At 44.1% G+C, this 12,926-nt stretch overlaps 1 protein-coding gene across 1 annotated transcript in view; it reads left to right on the top strand.

Moving 5' to 3' along the window:
• Positions 1-12,926, top strand: part of galnt11 (UDP-N-acetyl-alpha-D-galactosamine:polypeptide N-acetylgalactosaminyltransferase 11 (GalNAc-T11)) — a 157,155-nt gene that overhangs the window by 12,824 nt on the left and 131,405 nt on the right. The window lies entirely within an intron of this gene.

Raw genomic sequence — 12,926 nt, 5'->3', positions numbered from 1 at the left:
TGGGGTGTGCTGTTCATCTGCCACCTGCATGATTCATATGAATTATTTTTTTTAAAATGCAGTTGTGTGTGATGTGTAAAATTATACTTTTGTTCAAGATTATAGCACATCTTAGCATTGTAGCCATTTCTTTTCCTACATGTAGCATTTGGAAGTGGTACATACGTATAACCCTGGTCCCAAATTTTACTAAAACACTTTCTACGGTGCTTTTAGAAAATCATTTCATACTGGACCCGATCTGTAAGCACTTCAATAGCAGCATTTAAAGAGCGGCAGTCCATTATAAAAATATTAGTTAACTTAGAATAATTACTAACCTAATAAAAAAATCACAATTCATTGATTTTTCTGTATAAAATCAATTTTTTATAATTAATCTTTCTCTGTTTAGAAAACTATCTTAACTGCATTGTGTATAATGGTGTGAACTCAATGCTTTGAAAGCACTCAGCTTTGATGGGTATAAGCAGCCTGTGAACTGCTGATGTATTTGGGGATATTTGCTGTGTTACAATCACTCTTAAACTTACCAAGCAGAATTTCACATTGGTTGTGTTTCCTCCCCCCAGCCACTCCAACTTTGCATTTGATTTTCTGCCTTTACTCCAACCTCTCCTGGAGGTAATAACTTATTCTGAGTACAGTTCTATGTGCAGTGGCAATGATCTGCTTGCTGGAGCATGAGCCCAGGCTGAAGAGTTTTAGTAGGCTATTCAACTGTGGGGAATACAACAACAACTTGCATTTATATAGCGCTTTTAACATAGAAAATGTCCCAAAACACTTCAGAGGTGAAAGGAAAATAGATGCCAAGCCGTAGAGGGACAGTTTAGAAGGGATGACCAAAAGCTTAGAACAAGAGGGTTTTAAAAAAAAAAATTGTTCTTAATGTGGGTGAAGTTGGCAAGTTTGTATTCATTGCCCATATTTAGTTGCTCTGAAAAGGTGGTAGTGGACCTTCTTGAACTGCTGCAGTCCCTGTGCTGATGATGCTCTCTCAATCATTGAATTGGATAGGGAACCCCAGGATATTAACCCAGTGACAATGAAGAAGCAGTGATCTATGTCCAAGTTATGATGGTGACTTGGAAGGGAGCTTGGAGGTGAAAGTCTTCCGACGATATTGTTCTTCTTGTCCTTCTTCATAGGATCATAGAAATTTACGGTACAGAAGAAGGCTATTCGGCCTATCGTGTCTGTGCTGGCCAAAAAAGAGTTATCCAGCCTAATCCCACTTTCCAGCTCTTGGTCCGTAGCCTTGTAGGTTATGGCACCTCACGTGCATATCCAAGCACCCTTTAAATGCAGTGAGGGTTTCTGCCTCTAGCACCATTTCAGGCAGTGAGTTTCAGACCACCATTGCCCTCTGGGTGAGAAAATTTCTCCTCAACTCCCCTCTAATCCTTCTACCAATTGCTTTAAATCTATGCCCCCTGGTTATTGACCTCTCTGCTAAGGGAAATAGGTCCTTCATATCTGCTCTATCTAGGCCTGTCATAATTTTATAGATCTCATTTAAATCTCCCCTCCGCCTTCTCTGTTCCAAAGAAAACAACCCCAGTCTATCCAGTCTTTCCTCATAGCTAAAATTCTCCAGTCCTGGCAACATCCTTGTAAATCTGCTCTGTACCTTCTCTAGTGCAATCACATCTTTCCTGTAATGTGGTGACTTGAACTGTACGCAGTACTCTAGCTGTGTCCTAACTCGTGTTTTATACAGTTCTAGCATAACCTCCCTGCTCTTATATTCTATACCTCGGCTAATAAAGGAAAGTATTCTTAGTGGTAGAGGTCACAGGAAAGGGAGGTGCTGTTGAAGTAACCGTGGTGAGTTGCTGCAGTGCATCCTGTAAATTGTACATATTGCAACCACAGTGGATTGAAGTTGGATGGGGTGGTTGTTAAGTCCAGTCGCTGAAACGCACTGGATGGTGTTGAGCTTGAGTGCTGTTATGGCTGCACACATTCAGGCGAGTAATGAGTATTTCAACACTCTTGACTTGAGTCTTGTAGATGGTGGAAAGGCTTCGGGAAGTCAAGAGGTGAGCCATGTGTCTCACAGTACCCAGTGTTGATATGGCTGGTATAGTTAAGCTGGGCAGCAGTGATTCTCAAGATACTTTTGTGGGGGACTCTGATGGTGATGCCGTTGAAGGTCCGGGGAAATGGCTGGGCTTTCTCTAGTTCGCGATGGTTATTGCCTTGCACTTATTTGGCAGGAATGTTATCCAACATTGTCAGCTGAAGCCTGGATATTAACCAGGCCCTCCTCTAGACAGACATGAGTTGTGAATGGAGCTGAACACTGTGGAATTATCAATGAACAGCCCCACTCCTGCGTTATGACGGAGGGAATGTCATTAATGAAGCAGTTGAAGACAGTTGGGCTGAATACATTTCCCTGAGGAGCTCCTGTGGCGATGTTCTGGGGCTACAACCATTTTTCTTCGTGTTCAGGCATGCCTCTAGCCCCTGGAGGGTTTTCCTTTCGGCTCCCATAATCTCAGGGCTCCTGGTCCCATATTTGGTTGAATGCTGACTTGATGTTGAGGGCAGCTACTCTCACCTCTCTTCTGGAACTCTGCTCTTGTATCATGTCTGGATCAAGACTACAATGGAGTCTGGAGCCAAGTGGTTTTGGAGGGATGCAAAATGAACATCAGTGATTAGGTTATTGATGAATAGGTGTCATTTATTGGTACTATTGATTTCTTCCATCATTTTACTGATGATTGGGAGGAGGCTGATAGAAAGCTAATTAGTTGGGTTAGATTTATTGTGTTATGGATAAGATTTAGCTGGGCAATCTACCACAATATTGGGTAGAAGGTAATGTTATAGCTGTACTGGAACAAGCTTAGTTAGGAGATGGCTATCTCTGGTGCACAAGTTTTCAGCACTACAGAAAGGAAGTTGCCAGGGTTCATAGCTTTTGCTGTGTTCAGTGCACTCAGTCAACTGAGGATGTAACTAGTAGAATAGATAGGGGAGAACCAGTGGATGTGGTGTACTTGGATTTTCAGGAGGCTTTTGATAAGGTCCCACACAAGAGGTTAGTGTGCAAAATTAAAGCACATGGAATTGGGGGGAATATACTGGCATAGATTGAGAATTGGTTGACAGACAGGAAACAGAAAGTAGGAATAAATGGGTCTTTTTCCGGATGTCAGGCAGTGACTAGTGGGGTACCGCAGGGATCAGTGCTTGGGCCCCAGCTATTCACAATATATATCAATGATTTGGATGAGGGAACCAAATGTAACATTTCCAAGTTTGCAGACGACACAAAGCTGGGGTGGAATGTGAGCTGTGAGGAGGATGCAAAGAGGCTCCAATGTGATTAGACAAGTTGGGTGAGTGGGCAAGAACATGGCAGAAGCGGTATAACGTGGATAAATGTGTGGTTATCCACTTTGGTTGTAAAAACAGAAAGGCAGATTATTATCTGAATGGTGATAGATTGGGAAAAGGGGAGGTGCAACATGACCTGGGTGTCCTTGTACACCAGTTGCTGAAAGCGAGCATTCAAGTGCAGCAAACAGTCAGGATTTGAGTACAGGAGCAAGGATGTCTTTCTGCAGTTATACAGGGCCACATCTGGAGTATTGTGTGCAGTTTTGGTCTCCTTATCTGAGGAAGGATGTCCTTGCCATGGAGGGAGTGCAACAAAGGTTTACCAGACTGATTCCTGGGATGGCAGGACTGACGTATGAGGAGAGATTGGGTCGACTAGGCCTATATTCACTAGAGTTTAGAAGAATGAGAGTTGATCTCATCGAAACATATAAAATTCTAACAGGACTCGACAGACTAGATGCAGGGAGGATGTTCCCGATGGCTGGGGAGTCCAGAACCAGGGGTCACAGTCTCAGGATACAGGGTACGCCATTGAGAACCAAGATGAGGAGAAATTTCTTCACTGAGGGTGGTGAACCTGTGGAATTATTTACCACAGAAGGCATTGGAGGCCAAGTCATTAGATGTATTCAAGAAGGAGATAGATATATTTCTTAATGCTAAAGAGATCAAGGGATATGGGGAAAAAGTGGGAACAGGGTACTGAGTTCGACGATCAGCCATGATTATTTTGAATGGCGGCGCAGGGCCGAATGGCCTACTTTTGCTCCTATTTTCTATGTTTCTATGTTAACTCTTCTTATCAAGTGGAGTGCACTGAATTGGCTGGACGCTGGCATGTTTTAATTATTTTTGAAAATTCGTTCTTGGGATATGGGTGTTGCTGGTACGGCCAGAATTTATTGCCTGCCCTTAGTTGCCCTCGAGAAGGTGGTGGTGGTGGTGGTGGTGAACCATGTCCATGTGGCGAAGGTACTCCATCAATGTTAGGTAGCGAATTCCAGGATTTTGACCCAACGACTATGAAGGAACAGTGCTATATGTCCAAGTCAGGATAGTGTGTGATTTGGAGGGGAACTTGGAGGAGGTGATGTTCCCATGCATCTGCTGCCCTTGTCCTTCTAGGTGGTGGAGGTCGCAGGTTTGGGAGGTGCTGTCGAAGAAGCCTTGGTGATTTACTGTAGTGCATCCTGTAAATAGTACACGCTGCAGCCATAAGCATGATGGTTAAACGCACTAAAACATAGCATGCACAGTTATGAAAGATAGATTTGATTTCAACCACATCACTGAGTTCCCATTCTTTACACTGCTGCTGTGGAGAGGTGCCATGACAACTTCAGGGTAAATGCAAGTCACTAGTCACTACATACTAAAATATAAAATAAATATTTTCAGTCTGCTTTCAGACTGAATATAAAGGCACTCTGAAGAAAAAAAGCATTTTTCATTTAACATGGTATTGGCTTTTTTAATTCTATCATGGTACATAAGTGATTAAAAACAGTTTCCCTCACAAAAATCATATCCCATCTTAATTTGATACAAATGTTACAGACTTTTGTAGGTTTTGTTGTACCTGATGTCTGAGGGAGGTGCCATACCATTCCATTCAAATATAAACATCTTGTGGGATTTGTTCAAATATGTGTTTGTTTGGCAACTTTTTCTTTAATTTGCAGACAGTTATTTAAATCTATTTAGTCCTGGTCATTTTTGGAAGGCCTGTCTCATTCAAATCGAAAAGTCTGTCTGTATACTTTGAAGTCAGGCTAGAAAGCCAACCAGATAACTTGTCTAGACAAAGAGCCTCTATATGTGAATATGCCTTATATCATAAGATTAGAACAGTAGTTGTGAACTATTTATTATCCACTACACAAAGATAAGTTTAACAGCTGCTGTAAAATTATATGTTGTGCTACATCTACTGTTTGCTTGTTTTTTATTTTGCTGTGTTTGGTATTTAAAGCCTAAGTTTTAGTCTAGTGTAATGTTATCTGATGGCATTAGCTTGCCTAGTTTTAAGGAAGAGGCAGCCCACTGAAGGATTATGTGATACTGGGTATACACTAACACTGGTATGAGTACACTTGGCGTGGAGCAACCAATACCCGTTATGATGGCCTGCACTTAATATCACCAGGCCAGTTGATTTAGTACGGCTGAGGTATGACTAGAATTTTACTCATGGTGGGAGAAAAAAGTGGCTGTGTCCCAGCTCTTGTTGTTCAAGGTTCTGCTGGGGAATCATATGAATAATGGGAACATCATGGCTTATATAGTTAAGGAGGAGAAAGTTTGGGTGGTTATTTGGAGTTGGGCAAAGGCATGAATTCGAGCTGGACTGAAATAATGGCAGCATGGCTGTCGTGGCAGTCTTGTCTCATACAGCATCTGAAGCAACAGCCAGGTCCTGGGGTGAGGACCCTACTGCTGCTGCAGTGATGCTGACCCATGTAAGAGCAGGCAAAGGGGCCAGTGTCTCCCACATGATATTTCACATGAGGCAGTTGACCAAAGATCCTGGGAAGCCATGAGCTAGCAGAGGCACAATTGACTTGCACTATTTTAGAGGGCAGACAAGCTCAGGCCATCCAGGATATCAGGGACACACATTTTTAGCCATTAGAGCTATGTGGGCTGCCTTTTGGTCCATTAAAAAGGAAAGTCAGTTAAGGGAACAGAATCGGAGGAGTTCCAACATATAGTGGTACAGTGGATGTACCAAAAAGATTCACTACGGCTATAGCTATGACATCTCTCTTTCAGGACATTTGAGGGCAAAACACAAAGGACAGATTGTTGCAGCATTTTCAATTGCCCAATATCTCTAAGGATGTGGCTGAATTTTGTAGGAAATGTGATATTGTAGGTCCTGGGCTTGTCAAAAGTCAATCTGGGAAATTGTTGCTTACAAAGAGGTACCCCAAAATTTAGAGGTTCTCGCCATTTAAATTACTGTATGGATCCCATGTGTGGGATCTGTGGATGCTAATCAGAGCAGCATGGTCAAGGAAGACCATTGATGAAGACAGTGTGCGTGCAGAAATTAACGGGCAACCTGACTAGGTTGGCCGAACGTGCACAGGAGAACCTAGAGTGTGCACAGGGCCTCCAGAATAGCTGGTATAACTGCAATGTTTGGCATCGAAAGGTTCCTTAGGCCACAGAATGTTGTTTCTGTGGCCAAGAAGGCATAATAAGTTATAGTACTACTATATATGGTGGTGGCAATGTGCAGCAAAGTAGATTATGTTGTCAAGATACCTAATCAAGTGCTTAAACACTGAGCTTATATGTGAATATGCTAAAAGTTTACCTCGATGGTGAATTCCATTCCGAAAGGTGCTGGGAATTACACCCTAGCATATGCTGATAGTATTGCCATTATCAGTTAGACATGGAATGACTGTCTAACTTGCATCACCAATAATCTACCCCACTTGAGCAAATCGTGGTTAACTGTTAAGGCTGAAAAGTGTGCCATCAACATGTCTGAGGTATTCTACTTAAATCATCGTGAAGCTGGGTGCGGGGGGAGAGGGAGAAGGGGAGGAGGGGGAAAGTAAAGTAAAGTAGAGACCCAGGCAGGGAAGGTAGACACCAAACTGCATTTTGCTTGTCCCTGACCTAGTAACAAATACAAGCATTCCTCAGGTTAGCTGGCTATTACCATGTGTGCATTCACAACTATAGCAATGTTGCTACCCCACCTGCTCACCTTCAGTGTCAAATCAAGTGAGCTGGTATATTGATGTGAAAAATATTTTTGTGAAGCTGAATGATTCATCGTGTACAGATCCAATGCTAAATAGTCCAGATTATTTCTGAGCTTTTGTGGACTGCACAGATATGGGTATCAGTGCTGTGCTGAGCCAGGTATGACCTTTTGAAGGAACATCCAGTCGTTTACCTGAGTCATAAGCTACTGCCAAAAGCAAAAGCTTGCAGCAACTTTAGCAGAATATTTAAGAATAACAAGCAAAATGCTGAAGATGCTGAAAATCTGAAACAAAGTGCTGAAGATACAGGTAAAGCAGCATCCATCAAGAAAACATGAAACAGTTGATACTTCAGGTGTGAACCCTCTTCAGAACTGAAAATTATTACAGATGAACAGCATTTAAGAAGGAACAGAACAAGGGACGTGGGGCGTGGAACCCCCTATACATACACACGCACACATTGACCTGGAAAGCGCTACGTTGGGGATCAGGAAATGGTTAAAGGGCAGAAGTGATCAAAATATTTAAGCATTATCTGGGTGCTGCAGTATTTATACAGGACTTCATTTATTGTGCATTTTAATGGCAATCCCCTGTCTTACTCATATCAGGGAATCTGTCTGTAGTCAGGCCAAATAACTTCTGTAGATAGAGAAAAGGAAAAGTGCCGCTATATAAGAACATCACTTGCATCATAGTTTAGCACAGCAGTTAAGAAGAATTTGCATTCATATAGCACCTTTCACATCTGCCGAAGATTCCAGCGGTGCTTCACAACCAATTAATAATTTTTGATGCATGGCAACTGTTTTGCACTTAGCAAGGTCCCACAAACAGCAATGAGACAAATGAACAGTTATTCAGTTTTAGTGATGGTTGCGTAATAAATGTTGGCCAGAACACTGGGAGAACCCCCCCTGTTCTTAAAACCATGGAATCTTTTATGTCCACCAGCACAGACAGACAGAGTGCATCTCCAACAATGCAGCACTCCGAGTGCTGCACTGAAGTGTCATCCTTGATTATGTGCTCAAATCCTGTAGTGGGGCAAGAACTCCTGACCTCCCGATTCTGAGGTGAGCGTGCTACCACTGACCCAAGTTGACACAGTGGTGAGCTATTAATTTTTTTTTACTATATGAGGAGGTAGCTAAATTTAACTACTATTTAACTATTGTAAAACTATATTTTATATTACTATTTGCTTCTCTTTTACTGTTTAATAGATTTATTTGGCAGTTAAAACGCAAGTCAAAGTCTAATGTAGTGTTATTCTGCCATCTGCCACCTTCTGAAGACAAGGAAGATCGCACAAAAGCACAGGATAAAACGAGCAGCTGAAATAGACTGAAGAGGATTCCCCGCTCGTTCCCTGCACACAATGAATTTACCTAGATAATCTAGGTAAGTGAAAGTCTCTGGATCGGTCTCACTTGCGTGAGTGCTCTGAAACATAGAAGCTAAAAATATTTAGAGTAAAAAGGAGTAATAAATGCCCAAAAATGTAGCAAGCACTTGAGATTATTTTGTAGTGTTGACTAAGTTCCTTTTAGGCTGGATCAATCATACCCCATTTATGATTTCCCCTGGATTTTGTAATCTGTTGGTGGAATAAAAAAACTAGTATCAGTAATGGTGGCCATGAAACTACCGGATTGTCGTTAAAAACCCATCTGGTTCACTAGTGTCCTTTAGGGAAGGAAACCTGCCATCCTTACCCAGTCTGGCCTATATGTGACTCCAGACCCACAGCAATGTGGTTGATTGTTAATCGCCGTCTGAAATGGCCAAGCAAGCCACTCAGTTGTACAATCTCGCTACAGAAAGTCACAATAAGAATAAAACCGGACGGACCACCCGGCATCGGACCACTTGGCACCGGACACGACAAAGGCAAACCAAGCCCAGTCGACCCTGCAAAGTCCTCCTCACTAACATCTGGGGACTTGTGCCAAAATTGGGAGAGCTGTCCCATAGACTAGTCAAGCAACAGCCTGACATAGCCATACTCACAGAATCATACCTTTCAGCCAATGTCCCATACTCTTCCATCACCATCCCTGGATATGTCCTGTCCCACCAGCAGGACAGACCCACCAGTCAGGAGGGAGTGTCCCTGGGAGTCCTCAACATTGACTCTGGACCCCATGAAATCTCATGGCATCAGGTCAAACATGGCCAAGGAAACCTCCTGCTGATTACCACCCACCGTCCTCCCTCAGCTGATGAATCAGTCCTCCTCCATGTTGAGCACCACTTGGAGGAAGCACTGAGGGTAGCAAGGGCACAGAATGTACTCTGGGTGGGGGACTTCAATGTCCATCACCAAGAGTGGCTCAGTAGCACCACTACTGACCGAGCTGGCTGAGTCCTGAAGGACATCGATGCCAGACTGAACCTGCGGCAGGTGGTGAGCGAACCAACACGAGGGGAAAAACCTACTTGACCTCGTCCTCACCAATCTACCTGTCGCAGATGCATCTGTCCATGACAGTATTGGAGGAGTGACCACCGCACTATCCTCGTGGAGACGAAGTCCTGTCTTCGCACTGAGGACACCATCCAACGTGTTATGTGGCACTATCACCGTGCTAAATGGGATAGATTCAGAGCAGATCTAGCAGCTCAAAACCGGGCATCTATGAGGCACTGTGGGCCATCAGCAGCAGCAGAATTGTATTCCAGCACAATCTGTAACCTCATGGCCCAGCATATTCCTCACTCTACCATTACCAACAAGCCAGGAGATTAACCCTGGCTCAATGAGGAGTGTAGAAATGCATGCCAGGAGCAGCACCAGGCGTACCTAAAAATGAGGTGGCAACCTGGTAAAGCTACAACTCCGGACTTACATGCATGCTGAACAGAGGAAGCGACATGCTATAGACAGAGCTAAGCGATTCCACAACCAACGGATCAGATCAAAGCTCTGCAGTCCTGCCACATCTGGTCGTGAATGGTGGTGGACAATTAAACAACTAACGGGAGGAGGAGGCTCTGTAAACATCCCCATCCTCGATGATGGCGGAGTCCAACACGTGAGTGTAAAAGACAAGGCTGAAGCGTTTGCAACCATCTTCAGCCAGAAGTGCTGAGTGGATGATCCCTCTCGGCCTCCTCCCGATATCCCTACCATCACAGAAGCCAGTCTTCAGCCAATTCGATTCACTCCACATGATATCAAGAAACAGCTGAGTGCAATGGATACAGCAAAGGCTATGGGCCCCGACAACATCCTGGCTGTAGTGCTGAAGACTTGTGCTCCAGAACTAGCTGCGCCTCAAGACAAACTGTTCCAGTACAGCTACAACACTGGCATCTACCCGACAATGTGGAAAATTGCCCAGGTATGGCCTGTCCACAAAAAGCAGGACAAATCCAATCCAACCAATTACCGCCCCATCAGTCTACTCTCAATCATCAGCAAAGTGATGGAAGGTGTCGTTGACAGTGCTATCAAGCAGCACTTACTCACCAAAAACCTGCTCACCGATGCTCAGTTTGGGTTCCGCCAGGACCACTCGGCTCCAGACCTCATTACAGCCTTGGTCCAAACATGGACAAAAGAGCTGAATTCCAGAGGTGTGGAGAGAGTGACTACCCTTTTCATCAAGGTAGCATTTGATCGAGTGTGGCACCAAGGAGCCCGAGTAAAATTGAAGTCAATGGGAATCGGGGGACATCTCTCCAGTGGCTGGAGTCATACCTAGCACAAAGGAAGATGGTAGTGGTTGTTGGAGGCCAATCATCTCAGCCCCAAGACATTGCTGCAGGAGTTCCTCAAGGCAGTGTCCTAGGCCCAACCATCTTCAGCTGCTTCATCAATGACCTTCCCTCCATCATAAGGTCAGAAAAGGGGATGTTCGCTGATGATTGCACAGTGTTCAGTTCCATTTGCAACCCCTCAGATAATGAAGAAGCAGTCTGTACCCACGTGCAGCAAGACCTGGACAACATCCAGGCTTGGGCTGATAAGTGGCAAGTAACATTCGTGCCAAACAAGTGCCAGGCAATGACCATCTCCAACAAGAGAGAGTCTAACCACTTCCCCTTGACATTCAATGGCATTACCATCGCAGAATCCCACACCATCAATATCCTGGGGGTCACCATTGACCAAAACCTAACAGGACCAGCCACACACATACTATGACTACAAGAGGAGGTCAGAGGCTGGGTATTCTGTGGCGAGTGACTCACCTCCTGACTCCCAAAAGCCTTTCCACCATCTACAAGGCACAGATCAGAAGTGTGATGGAATACTCTCCACTTGCCTGGATGAGTGCAGCTCCAACAACAATCAAGAAGCTCAACACCATCCAGGACAAAGCAGCCCGCTTGATTGGCACCCCATCCACCACCCTAAACATTCACTCCCTCCACCACCGGCGCACAGTGGCTGCAGTGTGTACCATCCATAGGATGCACTGCAGCAACTCGCCAAGGCTTCTTCAACAGCACCTCCCAAACTCGCGATCTCTACCACCTAGAAGGACAAGAGCAGCAGGCACATGGGAACAACACCACCTGCACGTTCCCCTCAAGTCACACACCATCCCGACTTGGAAATATAGCGCCGTTCCTTCATCGTCGCTGGGTCAAAATTCTGGAACTCCCTTCCTAACAGCACTGTGGGAGAACCTTCACCACACGGACTGCAGCGGTTCAAGAAGGCGGCTCACCACCACCTTCTCGAGCGATTAGGGATGGGCAATAAATGCTGGCCTCGCCAGCGACGCCCACATCCCATGAACGAATTAAAAAATAAGGCACACGGGAACAACACCACCTGCACGTTCCCCTCCAAGTCACACACCATCCTGACTTGGAAATATAGCGCCGTTCCTTTATCGTCGCTGGGTCAAAATCCTGGAACTCCCTTCCTAACAGCACTGTGGGAGACCCTTCACCACACGGACTGCAGTGGTTCAAGAAGGCGGCTCACCACCACCTTCTCGAGGGCAGTTAGGGATGGGCACTAAATACTGGCCTTGCCAGCGACACCAAATCCAATGAACAAATAGAATGGCACATTTTTTTTATCAGATTTTGATTGACATAGAAATTCATCTCATTTACTGATACAAACGAGCCACATTAACAATAATGCAAATAAACTATAAACCAAATGACTTCATTTATTATAATGGTGGTAAATGTGCAAAAATGGTGAGTGAGAATCAACATATGGCCAGTTTGCAAAGAAAAGGGACTTTATTCACTGGTTAACTAATACAGAAAAAGAAAAAAATCTTCGCTAGGCAGCAAAGCCATGCTATTCGTTTCACACAAGCTAAGGCTTGAACCAGCATCCTTGGGGTGAATTGTTACTGTAAAACCCATTTGAATGCCTTTTGATTGCTGCAAGAAATAAGCAGCCTTAAATATTCCAAAATGTCAATTACAATAGATAGCCTAAAGCTATACCATCTGGTTGCAAAAGGCCACCAAGCTCATTGGAGACCTAGCCAGAGAAAATCATTGCATGGGTATGTTAACTGAGGTGTGACATTGGCACTACTTCCTTCTCTCCGGCAGTTATGTATAATTTAGTGTGAAAGAATAACTTCCTAGTCATTCGCAGTTCTGTACATATTCCCATTGCAAAGTGTATAAAGTTGACTGTTGGGTGCATACCAAGAATATTTAATAAAGGCTATTCCTTCAGCTGGTATTGTCCTGTGTCCTCCCTCATTTGTGTTCCATTGAAATAATTTAATATCAGAGGTCCATGCAGAATTTGAAGTCTAATAATTTGTCCTTTATTCTTTCACAGATGAATTCATCACATCTGTCACCAATGTTGGAGGCCATCACATTTTCAGGATATGGTGAAGA

Source organism: Heptranchias perlo, chromosome 2 (assembly GCF_035084215.1).
Source record: "Heptranchias perlo isolate sHepPer1 chromosome 2, sHepPer1.hap1, whole genome shotgun sequence".
Classification (NCBI taxonomy): Eukaryota; Metazoa; Chordata; class Chondrichthyes; order Hexanchiformes; family Hexanchidae; genus Heptranchias; species Heptranchias perlo.
The sequence above is the reverse complement of the archived record's forward strand: the minus strand, read 5'-3'. Positions and strand labels throughout refer to the sequence as shown.